The sequence below is a fragment of the Pleurodeles waltl genome, chromosome 3_1 (assembly GCF_031143425.1).
Source record: "Pleurodeles waltl isolate 20211129_DDA chromosome 3_1, aPleWal1.hap1.20221129, whole genome shotgun sequence".
Lineage (NCBI taxonomy): Eukaryota > Metazoa > Chordata > Amphibia > Caudata > Salamandridae > Pleurodeles > Pleurodeles waltl.
In genome coordinates, this window is record NC_090440.1 from 1,109,215,080 (window position 1) to 1,109,230,814 (window position 15,735).

At 42.7% G+C, this 15,735-nt stretch overlaps 1 protein-coding gene across 3 annotated transcripts in view; it reads right to left on the bottom strand.

Moving 5' to 3' along the window:
* ZBTB16 (zinc finger and BTB domain containing 16) overlaps nt 1-15,735 on the bottom strand; it is a 392,305-nt gene that overhangs the window by 301,711 nt on the left and 74,859 nt on the right. The gene's annotated exons all lie outside the window — the stretch shown is intronic.

Here is a 15,735-nt window from a genome sequence, read left to right on the forward strand (position 1 = left end):
CATTAAAGAAAACCAAGAAACACAAAATAGGGAAAGAGATAACCTCAAAGATCATGTAACGAATAGTGAAAAAGTGCACATTAGCCAGCATATTCACTCAGTTATCATGATTTACTCTCTTGCAGGCCAAGCTAACGTGAAGGCCTCTAAGTGCTTGGCCACATGTGCTGGATCCAGAGACGTTTTAAGGCATGGTCCAAGGGCCCCCATCGGAAAGTGAACTTTCTCTCTGACCTCTATTATATTCTCTAGTCAAAACTCTCCCCCTCTAGAACTACCTCTACCTATGACTCTCCCCGTTGTCATCAGAAGGATATTCGGGTCCAGTGCAATACATAATTTAGCCGTTTCTGTGTGACTGTTAAAGATTACGATAAAATGTAGTCTTGACTGGCATTGTGTAGACTTGAATTAGTAGGAAATGAGCAATAACATTCACGTTTGTCCGTAAAAGGGTTTCATAAATACATCTTGCCCATGGCCCCCAAATTGTTAATGTGACATTGGCTGGATCCTTGAAAGGGACCTAAGAGCACATTCGGAGTTCACGCAAATTTGAAGCTTGGTTACTTCGGATCCCAAGTTATTCAAATGGTGGGCGTTTAGAAGTCTTCAATATGGCTTTTGGGTGGTCGCAGTACATGTGACATCAGGCACAGCGTGGTTGGTAGGGAAAAGTGCAATCATAGGATAGGAGCAAAGCCATTTATAATGCACCAGAGGCAGTTACACAGGGCCTCAGAGCTGTGAAGTTTCACTAAACAACACTTATGCCTATCTTTTATACACAAACGTGGAAATGGAGACCCGTTGTCCTTGTTTCCATTGCTTGGCCGCTAGCGACAGTTACTTAGTAGCTTGTGAGAAATGAACTTATTATTTATCAAAGTTCTTTATAGACCAATCAGGGGTCTATGTGAATTCAGCTGTAGCTGAATAATGGCACATGCAAATTTAGCTGGGGGCGATTCAACTGTGTGTGAAATCACCTGGTGGGCAGTGCTTAATTTGTGCTTGTTGTTTCCGGTGCTCAGCACCGCACTTATTTTTCAGGACCGCCGCTTATTTTTCTGCCTCAAGCATTTATTACGAGCAAAAGACACATATTGGAGAGGCGGAAGAAGAGAAAAACGAAAAAACGTCACAAAGGGAGAAAGCAGAAAGCTGCCAGAGTGAGCTGAAGGGGCAGGGAGTGGCTTTAAATAATTAAAGGGGCCCGAGATGGCTTCCGGATTACGCGGCCTCAGTATACCGTGCTCGCACATTTAAATGCAGCAGCCGCGTGTTTAAGAGGAGAGCTCTGGGCAACAGCACATTTTTATTTACAAATTAAGCACTGCTGGTGGCTGATCAGCGGCCTATATAAAATCAGGTGGTGGCTGCTCTGTGATATCTGAAATCAGATGTGGCTGATCACTGGCCTTTGTTAAGTCTTTGGATCAGTATGAAATCATATGCTATGATTAACTGTTAGCAGGGAGCAATGGCTCAACCTTGGTTTCTTTTTGGTTAATTTATTTGTAAGGACTCGGTGTACCTCGAACCTAGCCTTAAGTAGCAGTCCCAGCACTTTTTTTTAGGTCAAGTGCAAGCGCTTTGACCTGTTGTAAGTATTGTGGGCTTTTAAGCACACCCATGTCACGCCCATCACTTTCACTCATTTGTTGGCTTGCCTTTCAAAACTCACTTGATGTCACTGGTAAATGCTTTACGTTTGTCCCACCTTGAGGCTGTTTTTGTCACGCCTTGCAGACTCGCCTTCGTACATGGATTATTGCACGATTGCCGATATACTTCAGCATGGGTGAACTATTTCTTTTGTAACTCCCCTTCATGCTGCATGGCGGCCATGGCGCTCACAGTGCGATCAGGCATAACAGCGTGAACTCAATCAGTGGTACTGCGGTGCTGGTCACATTGTTCACAGTTACCTAATCAGAGTAATGTAATATACTAATGGGAAGAAACGTTAAGGGAAAGATAGCGCTCCCAACAATCCCCTCTTGATTAATAAAAGTAAAATTACTATTAGTTTGAGGTACGGTGCTCTCAGCCCAGGAGGATCTTCCCCTACCTCCTAAAATGTGTCAACACAGACACAACACACTATTTACACAGAGACCAAGGCACTCGTAAATAAATTGATGACTGTATGATCAGTAGTTACTAATACTCAAATTCAAGATTTCAATAATAACACGTGTTTCGTCATGGGAGTAAATACTCCCCGTGACTTTCTCAAGGCTGCAAAGAATATCAAACATATAAGATATACATATAATATACAAACATAAAAACAAAACATACATTACACATGAAACACAGAACTTACATAAAAAAGTCCCACAAAAACAATCAAGATAACCCATAATATCATAACTGACATTTACCAATAACATTAAAATACCAATTATACAACCCAATGTGTCAATAAAATCTTACAGTAAACGCAAAATCAACCCTACCTAGTTTGGAAATGAAAGGGAGGAACCAAGGCACAAACCGCGAGGAGAATAAAGAAAACAAATTGTACTAGATAGAAAAAGTTCCAAAGTACCAAAAGACCTCAAAGCCTAGACCCACAACCGACCCTAAGGAAAAGAAAGTGCCGTACTACCTAAATACTTCACTTACTAACAATAGTATAACCACATAAACCCAGTGTGTAAAAAATTACCAAATATAGCCACTGTGACCTAAAGTAAAGCAAACCATACCTAAATTGGGTATAGCACGGGAATCAACAGTGTCCCAGTGTTCATAACAAATAAATGGATCCAACACTGTTGACACAATAAAATTCTTCTGTCAATAACAGAGCACAAAATAAAACGTGAAAAAATAGACAATTGGATTATAAATACTCTGTCGATTCACTCAAGGTAATCACAAAAAAAAACACCTACCGATCATAGACCACGTGTAAGTGGGTCCGTGCAATGCAAAGTTGTATCAATGACATCTAAAGCAATAAAAATTAACGCAAATTTATAAGCATTCCGAAAATATCTCCTGCAATATCAGCCAAAAACCATCTATCCGCGCTGACAGCGCATAGAACAATCTGCAGCCCCCACTCACCTCTCGTCCTGACTTGACTAATATATGAAATAAGAGTAATTTCTTGTGGTTCTCCTCTTAAAACACTTGAAACTGGTAAATTCTTAACGTAAAACAGAAATCCTCAAAGCCAAAGCGGCTCTCCCGGCACAGCGGGAGAGCCGATACTACAATATTCACTGCACTCGTGAAAACTCGACCCATAATACTTTGCAGGGCATTACTTTGCAAATCATTTTTGCTCATAACTCAGCCTCTGGTGGTCCTAGGACATTGGGACCACCACCAAAACGTTCACGACAATGTCCTCTGCCTACATCATCTTTGGGTCCCCACACTAGGTTAGTGGGGACCCCAAAATAATAACCCTTCCCACCGTTCAGTGTCTTTTAAGCTTTCTCATGGCTACAACTTTTCCTCTACAGCGGAGAATAGCTTGTGTTTTAGGGGCCTTGTTTGTAATATCATGGTAGTAGGCCTGGTAGCCCTAGAAACGCCCTCTAGGGGCTAAGTATATGGTTGCATTGCATTACTTTCTCCTGTTTTTTTCATGGGGTTATCTCCTCTAGGGGCTAACAATATGGTTACATGACCATGTTTCTTACAAATTATATTTTTGTTATGGTGCCCTCTAAGGGCTGTTTTGAGCATTACAGTACAATGCCAAAAGTTTATTTCTGAGAAAGGCTTATGATAATTGTACATGTTTTAATAATCTCTCCTTATTACAATTATGACCATAATTTAGGCCAATTTAACATCCTTATTACACTATGACTGTTTTAACACTTTTGATATGTTTGGTTGACCCTTCTAGTTTATTTCTCCTCTGTGGCTGTCTTGAGTCTTTTTTGGGGGAATTGTGTTAGACAGCCAGCAACTCTGATGGCCGGGTGATAAAATTGGTATTCTTTTGGAATTACCATGGCAGATTTAAATTAGGATGCTAAATGGCAACACTTTGCATTTTTTGCTGAAAATAGAGGAAGAAGGTGATTTGAAGTGTTTTAGTTAAGTACAGGGCCACTGAAAGTATGAGGCAGAGTTGATCAATTTATGAGGCAAGAACAGTCCAGTTATGAATTTACAATGCCAATAGCCCCAACACAAGCAAATGTGAGACCAATTTAATTTCAAATGCCTGCTTTTTATTGTATGGGGAGCATTTCAAGCAGGAACTGCTGCACACAGAATGACAGGATTACAAAATTAGGTTGTTGCGAGAAAGGACTCTTCATACATACAAAAAAAAATACATTACACACATTTCCAGTTACAGTCACAGGAAGGAAACTATTTGCTGAGAAGCACGTTTGGTCAAGTGCCCAAGGTGGGATTGAATTTGTGATCTCAAGGTTCCAATAATTTGGTCACTAGACTGCACCCCCGCCAAAGTTCATCTCTGCCAGTAAAAGGCTAGTTTGCGGTTGGGCTGTGATAAAAATGACCTGATTAGTATAATAATAAGGGAGGATTCTCAGGTGCAGTTACCTCCATCATACTGTCCCTGTGATGGACACTGGATTAACACAAAATGTTGGGGCCCTCCTGCAGAATGTGAAGAGAACCCCCTTAGTCTCCCATATTGCACAGATATATTCATTACTCTTGGGTAAATTCGGCCCAACTGAAGAGTAAGGGTTCCTGAAGGGCTGGGTGCTTTCCTGCAGAGGCCTGCATTACCTCTATGGTGACGGAGGAAATCTTGCCAAGGCATCGTTCGATGGACTAAGCATTTCTTCTGGCAAGATTAGCATTTTCTATTGCTACCCATCTTTAAATCACACACTGAATGCACTCTTCAAAGGCTTTGCCTATCCGAAGGCCTTCAGTCAGTAGACCGGGGTACGCTTTTGCCCCAAGACCCCATGGATTAGACTTAGTCAGCATCTAATCTTCATGAAAGCAATACCTTTAACCCAACTCAACTGTACTCATTTAAGTAATCAAAAGAAACATGACAGGTTAAGCAGGTCCCCTTGAGTCTATGGCCTGCATACTTCAAGCTGATCTCTACAGCACGTGCATTAGTGCTTTGAGCTACATTACTGAGCTTCGAACGTGTGACCAATAAGGTACTAACAGGTCTCTGTGACAGGTGCATTAGCCCACTGAGCTAAATAACCGAGATTGGAACAAGTGACCCTGAAGGGATGAATTAATCTTTGCAGCAGGTGGGTGCACGAACCCTCCGTGGTATCCATTGAGATGGCGACAGACACCAAGAAAGTAGGGCTTCCATTTCTTACCAGTGGAGCTTTTGCGAAATAGAGGGGAACGCTTGTTTCCTGGCTCTTTAAAATGGAATGATATCCATATTTTAACTTCACGCTCCATGAAACAGTTTCTCATTGGCAGAGTGCCAGCCTTCATAATTGAAGGGGAGGGACCCTGAAACTTTAAACAGCTTACTGTAGCAGAAAGTCGTGAATTACACTGAGGGGACGGTGGTTTTACTCCCTAGGGGGATTCCAAAGTATGATTGGGTCTGCCAGCGCAATAAAATATTGTAACCGATGAAGTACAAAAATAGGGAGGAGGGAGTTCTTTGGGGACAGGAGGCATTTCAAAAACATTTCCCGCCAAATGTTCTGTCCAAGCAAGCGTTAGCCAGGGGTGGGTGGAAACCAAGAGCAGGATTGCTAGGATTGCTAAAATTAAACTGTGTGATGGCTTGACACAATAATCTGAAAAGTGACAGACAGACATAGCTCACTTTGTGGCAGTTCTGTTGCAGGTAGGACCAAGTCATGATTTAGAAGCGCTTAGAGGCAGCAAAAGCACCCCACGATCTAATGTGACAAGGCAGCTGCACCACAAGCTGCGCATTTTCACACAAAATATTTCCATCAATGAACGAATGTAAGCTTTTTGGTCAATTTATTAAAGCCCAACCTATATTCAAAGTAACGAAAGGGAGGCGATGAGAAAGATGTGCACAGGAGGTAGGGTTTTGAGGAGTGGGGTTATGGACTAAGTGGGACCGACAGCAAGGTTTAGAAACAAACTTGGGGAGAAGAGCTGTTTATTAAGGAAGTGACCCTTTCTAAGGTTTGATGGCCAGATCAGTCAATATAAAGGTGTATCACACGATTAGAAAGAACAATTTCAATGTTAGGTACAGTACTTGTTTTAACTTGTTTTTCAAAGCAGCAGCCAGGCATCTATGGGAGCCAGAACACTACATGGTGTTTCAGGCGGAAATGAAACTAATACAAGACATAATGTGAGCGCTTCAAAGAGCTGGATAAACAGATCACACCCTAAATGTTTCATTCCCGATACTAAAACACAGAATATTAACTTTTGTGTTCAGCTGTCGGTAACTCAAATCACCCCTTAAATGTGTAAATGTATTAACATTTAGTAATCAATGGTATGACAACTCAATAGTTCACAAGGACGAGCAGTTCCACCATTTAACCCACACACGTACATACTTTTAATTGGAAAAATAAACTATGGGAAACTTGTTTAAGTTCCTGTTATGTCACTGACGCATGGCGTTTACTCTGCTGGGCCAGGATCACACAGTTTGCCTTAGTGTGGAAGCCGGGATGAGAATTCAAGCCCTTGGTTTCACTGGCAGCTAACATTCATTACTTAGACCCCCTCTCATATATTCAATCACTGCTGCAAATAGGGAGTATTTATTTTAGTGGTTGGCCCCAGGCATCAACAATGTTAATATTCAACATTATTGGAGGTTTTCTTTTTTTGGGGGGGGGGGGGGGGTGGGGGGGGGGGTTCTTGTCATGCGGCATTGGAGTGTGCCTTCCCACAGCTCGGTCTCTCTATGGAGGTCAAAATTAATGGAAATGAGAGAACAGTGGAGGCGTTGAATGCATCTGCTCTTGGGTCAAAAGTCAAAGGTCTCCGGCCCCCTCATTTAGCCGGGTCAAGCCCAATGATATGCCCACTGGCGTGAGCTTCAGTTCCGCATTCACAAATAACCCACGTTACAGTACATAAACGGGACGGACCATTCCCTCTCTCTCAGTTTCCCTGCCCCTCCACCCACCTATCACTCCCCCCATTGCTCGTGCCTTTCTACAGATACACTGCAATGCATGTGTGATCCGAGAGGTCAGTGGGGAACACAAAGGAATTTCCTGCCGGGTCAAAGGTCGACTTCACCTCTCACCACGTCCCTGAAAGGTTCTGACAGACACTGGAAACATCCTGTGTGCAGAAGAGTCAGCCTGGGGCTCGGATCACGTCAACAGGTACTGCATCTGGGAGTGGGCATTCCTGGAGGGCAGGCCTGTGTCCGAACACAAACACTCACTGACCTGACAAGCACTCTAGGCAAGAGGTCCGAATCTCCAGTCAGCTTTGAGAGCACAGCTCGCTTTTACAAGTCTCCTCATCAGGGATCAACTGGTCAAGCGCTACATTGTGGCAATTAGACTCTTTATGCATGGGCCGATTCTACATATTGCAGGCGTGTATGTGTAGCACATTGTCCACCACGGAACATGAACCAGGTAATCTGCCCCCAGCTGCTACAGTGTCGCCAAAGAAATCAACAAAAAATAAATACATTCACATAAAATCAACGATTAGTAACTAACTCACTAAATCGTCATTACAGTTACGTAGTCGTTTGACAACTTTCATTTCAATAATGCAGGCATGCAATTTTCCACTTTTGTAACAAGGAATAAAACTGGGGACCTACAACACAGTTTTGGCGGAGAGATTGCTCTGTCCCTTCCGCTGAGGCACTTGTAATAAGGATATGTCCGTGTAATCCTTCGCCAAACTTAATCAGGCCGTGTGTGTGAAAAAAGAAATTCACAACCTTTTTTTTTATCATGTGGAGCGTTTCATCTGCACCTTACATAGACCAGGAGATTTCGTATGCAATTTGGTTTCAGTTAAACAAAAATATTTCGATTTCATGAAATGTCATGGAGGAAAACCTTTGCAATTTTGCACCCCTTTACTATAAAAAAAAAACTCACCAGTGACAAATTACAGTATTGTAGGGAATGACCAACAAACCTACCTACAGTAGTGTCTATAGAAGTGTAAAAATAAAAAAATAAATCACAAGTAAAGTGCTGACATGTCAGGGGCCTGCTCTGCTCCCTAGAAACCTCCCAAATCAAATACATTGTGGAACATGATAACGGATGAAACGGCGCAGGACAACACACAGTATGAGATCAACATTTCGGAGATGAAGCAAGATATTAAACAACCCTCGCACCACGAGGAAGATCGCTGTGGTAGTGACATAACAGCAGAGGGAGTAAGGTGAAGTCCTCTACCACAAGGCATTTCTAAGACTTACAATTGTTGAAGAAGTGTGATCTCTCTCACAGGAGGCAAAGGACATAAGCGTGGTTGCGAAAGTGAGGCAGGTGAAGTAGTAAGGAGAAGGTTCATACCTCACCTCTCGGCGTAATTAATTACCATGGTGCAACAAGGTTTCCTACAACCCTAATTGCTTATGGAGGAAGACATTGCAGGTGGATGTGCAACTGAGAAAAGTAAAGACCGCCTCAATCCATCAAAGACTGAGCAAGTAAGTACTCATTCCTGGGGTGAAATATAGGAGACGATTAAATAATTGTACAACCACCTAAGGATGTGCTTGCATCTGTGGCCGTAAAGGCAAGTGGTGGCCCATCCCTCCCAGAAGAGGCAGAAAATACTGAGGTTAAAAATGTGGGGCAGATAGAAAGGCATGCAATGTACTAGCACCCACAGCATCCGGAGAATGCTTATAAAAATAGGGCAGGGAGATAACACGTGGTGGTGCACAACCCACAATAGACCAAGCATGACATCTCCATCATGAAGATGGGGTGAAAGAAGTGAAATAGGCAGAGTCAAACATACATCCCCAAAAAAAAACACCTGTCGCCTGTGCCAACAGGAGGAAATCATGGGTGGTTGCATGCTGCTTGTAGACTGGTATGTCAGAAAAAGCAGTTTGCATTTAACGGGCCTCTACATGGGATAGTGAATTCCTGACTCACGCATAATTCTCAGTCCACATCCTCATATTTTAGGGGCGTGTGAAACTATTTTTTGTTGAGATTTTGCACTTTTTTTTTTTTTTTAAATGAGTGAATACTTTACATAAAAACCCAAGCATAAAAGATCTCTTGTTGAGGCAATTTCTGTGCATGCTATTATCTCACGGGTGAAAATTCATTGGCACTACTAAATCAAGGCAACATTTTGCCCCTTGACTTAGAGAAATGTATTGGAGGTGTCCTTGTATGTTTAGTATTTTATGTTGGGAGTATTTTTATTACACTGGAGTTTAGATACTCATTTCTTGTTGCTGGCAGACTAAAATAGTTATAATTTAAGCATTGGAAAAATCGAGAGTGCACTCTAGCAAGGACACATGATCCATCTCAATCAGGATCAATTCAGTAGTTACAGAGATATAATAATTAAAGAGTGATTGGGAGTTCTCTACGTGGTATTGGACTTCATATAAATTAACACATTTGTTTAAATGAATATTTGATTAAGCTTTTCCAAACACAATTAAAACAAGTTGAAGGAGTTACAGAAATAAATACATCATTACGGAATGAGTGGTACAGAAATGTCAATGGGGATATCCCAATATAGCTAATTTTGTGAAAAATTAAAACTTATCATGCCCTCAACTACTTCCTATGAGCTGTGTCTGTTCCTGCAAAGCCCCTACCAGCAAACTGTGATTAATACATATATACCATAAACCAGGTTGGGTATAGCAAAATGCTACAGGTCTTTTCAAACATGTTTGAGCATACTCAACGTTTGAGATGCCATCATACACCACTCTAGCAGTCTCTCTATGCATTTCGAATGGACATTATGAATCTCCAAGTGAGGTTTCTAAATGCCAGCTAATCAATTTTGTGAAATTATGGTTGAGGGGGAGATTTAATTTATGCCAAAACCCCCGTGTCCAGCCAACCTTTGAGAAGGAAGGCCACCAGCATTGTGTTCAGCTGCACTTGTAAAATAGCACTTACCAACCATCAGCACGTGGGATAATATACTCCATATAGTCAGTGTTTTCATCAGGCATTCTCCATTATTGTTAAATAGATGGGGAAACCCCCTTACCAAAAAGGCACTGAATGAAAATTTGGAGAACTGTGATATTAATTTCATGGCCTCTCTTCAACAGTACTCGGATTGCTACTAGCTACTATTCCTGAGAAAAATCACATCATACCTTCTCAAAGCAGTCTTCAAAACCACTCTACAGACCCTGGTACCCTCATGAGCTTAAGGTTTACGAAAATAAGCCTTGCTCGACCATGACATCACCCTGAACCCAAATAAACGTATTTCTCTGCCATTACAAACCTATTTCATCTTCAAATTTTCTCATACTTCACAAAAAAGACAATTGAAACCAATACTCTGCTTTAACTGGTCTAAACACTTATTTTAAGGAGATAACGCCAGGGCATTATCAGAATAGTATTCAAACAGTGAAAAACAGCAACAATCAAGAAATAAGTCTTCCCAATCTACTCACCGAGGTAAGGGGACTTCTTCCCACCACATCTCACACATGCTACATCACATCTCTAGTTCACGAAAGAGACAAAAACATGTCTCATCCATCATCAAGAAGAACCTGATGCTCCTTCTGACCTAACAGACGAAAGTAAAAAGGAATCCTCACCAACTGTACATTGTGGACAGGATCATGAATGAAGCATTCTTAATCCTGTCCACTATGTAGTTTCTTGCTGGTTAAGTTTGAGCTGCATATGTCCTGGTCATACGTACAATGGAGCTTGAGTTTAATCTTTTTACTTATCACTTATTAAACCTAACATCTTTCATTGAGAATATGTGACTTTACAAAGCGGGATATTGAAAAATCTGTTTTTTCTTTGGTATCATGGAACCTACGTCCAGTGGGTGTAGTCATCATAAGAGCCTGTCCCCCCGTCACTTGTGATGCTTGAACATAAGAAATACAAAACATTTTAAATAAAAAAAAATTAAAAAGCAGATGAGCATTTTCACTCCCATAATATAGGAATCATTAAGCTAGCAAGATAACTCCAACAGATCAGAAAGGAGTTGAAAAGTCATATTGAGGATTACTTCATTGAACATCGATAACTACTGTTTCTGCTCTCATGCCAAAAGTGTCCATAGAGGAATACACCTTCCTCCATTTTTACTACAGGATGCAGAATCATTCTCTTGTACAGGTCATTGTACTGTTATTTCTAGCTAGGTCTAGACTCTATACATTTTTTGCATGCCTAGGATGAGTGTTCATGTGCACGATTCAATGCACTGCTCAGAACCTCATAAATGACAACAAACTCTTCAGCAATTGGCCATCCTACATACAAACATGCTTGCAACCATCTTTCTATGCACACACAATCATACAACAAGTGGAGCAAGGTAGCTGTTAGGACAGGAATGTCCCTTGCTTGTAACCCTGCCCCAAGTGCTTGATGTACCTGCTGTGAAAAACATTGCTTTGCAAAAAAGGCTGTGTCTGGAGCGCAGCCTGGAAATGACAAAATAACTAATCCTAACCGGTTCTGAAACCTTAGACTGTACATAGGAGGGATCCACAGCACCCACTTGGTTCCAGTTTCATGATTTTCTTGACCAAGGAATGGTGTGCTCCGCACAATTGAACTGCTATGTGACCAGTGCAGTGTCCAGACTGAAGCCGATCTTCCCAAGTTGAAGGGACATCACCTTAAGACTACACAGTTGCTGTATAAGGTCCAGGTCTACTTAGCACATAGATACCTCTTTGCTTACTCAGAGACTCAAACAGCACCTAGACTGCAGGTGGAGGGACTGTCCAAGAGAGGAAGCCAGCGGTGTCCCCAAAATGAGGAGCCCCGAAAAAGTTGCTGACAGCTGTTGGGAGTGAAGCCAGAGCTGAGCCAAGAGGTGAGTGGCCTCCTGAACCTCCCATTAAGTGCCCCAAAGGCAGACCATGTACAAATACAAAAGTTAAATGTCACCCCGTATTGTTCGTCCCACTGCTAGGTGCTGTCATATGGCCCCCGCTGAATCCCATGGAGGAGCTGACATCACCATCGTCAAATCAGGAGTCAATCGCGAAATGGCGGTCACACCTGCCTGAAGAAACACATCCTTGTGTGATCCCAGCCCGGGGGCTGTACTACACATTGAGCACCCATCGGCTCTTAGTCTTGAGGCCATCTCCATCTTGAAGGTTGGTCCACGAGCAATCCTGCCATGCTACTTCTTCCTCATCATGGTTGCACTACCAAGAGAACTGTCTGCTGCAGTCCCGTGTCCGTGGAGAATCAACACGGCACCAGAACAAGTACTGCCTTCCAGTGCCAGCAGAGTGCAACAAAATGAGCAGGTAACTAGGCCTCCCACAATAGACTAAAGCAGATGCGCAGGCAGCTTTCTGCAGTGGGTGCAGTGACTGTTCCCAGCCTAAATGGATTGTTTAGGTAACAAACTCTTGAATTGAACTGCCAACTCCTCTAAGTGACTGGAGACCTAGTGAACTGCACCTATCCCCATGAGTAGAATCAAAGTGCTATAGGCATTGCACCAAGTCCTAGAATGGGGAGAGAGGGCAATAGCAGGTGGGCCATTTTTGAAGTATCATAGTTGCAGTTATAATTTTGCATCTGAGCCCCACTCACACCCGAGTCGAGTTACATTTTGCTTTAGTAATAAAGTATTTTTTTCTACAAAAAAAAACAAGCACTGTGCTGGACAGCAAGCACCGTCTCTGCTAGCTGGCTACTGGGGTCTTATCGCTTGCCCACTACACCGCCCCATTAGAAGGCTTTGACTAATTTGCTTCACTACCCCGAGAGCCAGGTGGGGAAAGCGATGTGTGTGCTGGGCCCACTTTACACAGCCTTAATTGGACAGACGCCAGGACATCAATAGTAAATGAACTCAGCCAGCAGGTTGGGGTCCTGGTGTTCGTATATGCACAAGTGTCACAGAACAGTAAACACTAGCACGTATACAGCACTCTCCATCTCTTCCCAAAAGGTTGCAGATTGTTTTTGTTCGTATTCCCTTCCCCTTCCTTTGCAACCACACTCACCACTCCTCCCCTCCCCCCAGAGTTGTTGCAATAAACATACGCACAGTAATCATACCCAAATGTTTTCCCCAGTAAGCCATAAACTGGATGAAGGAATGGGTGCGAAAGGTCTACGAAGCGTACATTATGTACGACAAAACCGGAAGGCCTGGCAGGGCTGAGAAAGAGTGCATTACACACCGTGACACAGTAAGCCGTGGTCTCGGTGTGCCAACAAGTGCCTCCTGAACTCCGGAGGAGGGAGCGAAGCGAGCGCGGGAAGGGTGCCCAGAAAAACACGTGCCAGCAAGTTAGGCGTTCCGAGCAGGAGGCCAGACGCTAGAAGTGTGTGCCACGGAGCCATCAGTGGCTGGGCGCCCAGAGGGCAAACAAGGACAACACCACCGAGCCAGGGCGAAGGCTGAAAAACACAGCGGCAAGTTAAAAACAGCAACAGAGGGAGCAGAGGTCGAGTTAATACAGAGCGACAATACGAGGCTGTGTGTCAAAGCCGTAAAACAGGTTAGCCCAGAAAATGGGGCTGGTGAAACACCCCCTTGATAAAAAAAAAAAGGGGGGGGGGCATGTGGCAAACCAGGATTAAGCCACTAGGTAAGAATATGTCAAACACAACTAGGTGAGCCAGGAAGGGTCAGAGTGGCACTGGCCTATAGGGCAATCAGGCAGTGTCAGGGGTTGGTCCGACAGATCAGTGAATGAGCTGATTTTTTTTGGCTGTTTGTGGGCCGGTTTTGAAGGTCTGCTGGGCCGATTTGTACTGTCGATTTCACGGATATTTCCACAAACATTGCCTGCAGCAAGCACGGAGACAAGCAGGCTCCCACACCTTGCAAAACAACACCACAACTTGTTTTTATACGTTTTAAACCGCCCTGATTGCAAATTTGGGCCACTTTTTTGCTCTCTTATTTGCCAATGGGGGCCTCTTAATTTCGTGCACGGGCTTATTCTTTGTCCCTGTCCGACCTGGAAATGTGTGCAATTCACAACTCCGTAGGCGATCAGAGGTCACTTTTCCATATGGTATACCTTTGTAAACATCAATAGTCCAGAGATAATCTTGCATCAGTGCCACAACCGGAGAATTTGTTTTGCTGGTAAATCTAGTCTACTGAAAGGATGGTGGTTGAGTTGCTAGTTACACAGTGAAGTGTTTCCTCTAATATTTCTGACATAATGATTGTGATTCAATCATTTCCATTGTTTTCTCTCCTTCATTTACCCACTCTAAATTATATCTGCAGACCCACGACCACTTCTCGTACTCCTCTTCACCATGTACTTTTTCTCAATTCTCTCTCCTTCCTCTCCCATCTCTAACTCAGTTCACCTCTCCTGCCCCTAATCCCTTCGGATTGCCCTTCGAATTTGTATTTATGTTCCTGCTCTGATGTCCTTCCACGACCCCTGGCATCTGCAGGTTGCGGATAAATTATCTTCCTGTTTATATTTTCAAAAAAATATACTTTGAACATTACAGTTTTAGGAACTGCAAATGTTCCCGTTTTTGTCAGACACAGAAACTGACAACAGATGACATGCTGTGACGTTTTTTCCAGAGTTTCCATCATGTGTTTCTCATTTCGGTAATTTTCCATCCTGTAGGTTTTTACAGGCTGATGATTTTATAGCAAAGTTCCTCAATGGTGCTTTTTAGCCGAATGCGATAGGACTAGGGTGGCCAGGAGTCCAGCATTTATTGGGACAATCCCACTTTTTGACCAGCTGTCCCACCAGATTTCTGCAAGTTTAGCACATGTCCCGGTTTTCAGAGAGGGTTAACTGAAACCAGAGGGCAGCACTTTTTTGTGTTCCTAGGGAGGACTAGTTATCAGCTTTTATCAGAACACAATCCAAGTAACACTCATGATACAGAGTTTAAAAGTTGCATTTAATTTATTTCTTCCTTGTCTGTGTGTCTATGTTGATAAGGGGCGTTGGTCAAGTCATTGTGTGACCCTCAGGTGAAGTAAAACGATACTCCTATTTTTGTGAAAAGTCATTTTTTTGCATTTCATAAACTGGTCACCCCATGTAGGCCGCACGGTTTTGCCTTTAACCAGCAGTTGTGTCATACACAAAACAGTCCAAGTCCAATGAAACCAGTCTCAGAAATGGGGGCTTTTCCCAGACGGTCTGATTATAAAATATAAGAAATTCTGACCTATTCCGACAACTGCTCTACATTACACAATGTGCTGCCATTTCAATACCAAACTTTCACAAAAAATAAAATAATCCTCTCTGACCATCTGTATCCAACTGCTTAGACATGGTGCAATGCTAAAACTACATGTGCTGAAGTAGTCTGTTCAAAGGCAGGACTTCTTTACCCATCTCTTCAGGTTACAAGTAAATATATACAAACACCTAACAAGGGGCAAACATTTTTCTAGCCACAACTGATGTCCAATAGACTCCTCAAATGCCAGTGAGGCAAACCTCAGACTCTAGAAATCCACTACACAACACGAGCACTGCAGAAGCAGATGCATGTACAGATAATAAGCAACCACTCTGATATACACAGAATAAGGACAAACCAATGAAACAACACACCTCCCTCAATATACACAAAACAAAAACAACATGTAGCTCTGAACATCACATATAAC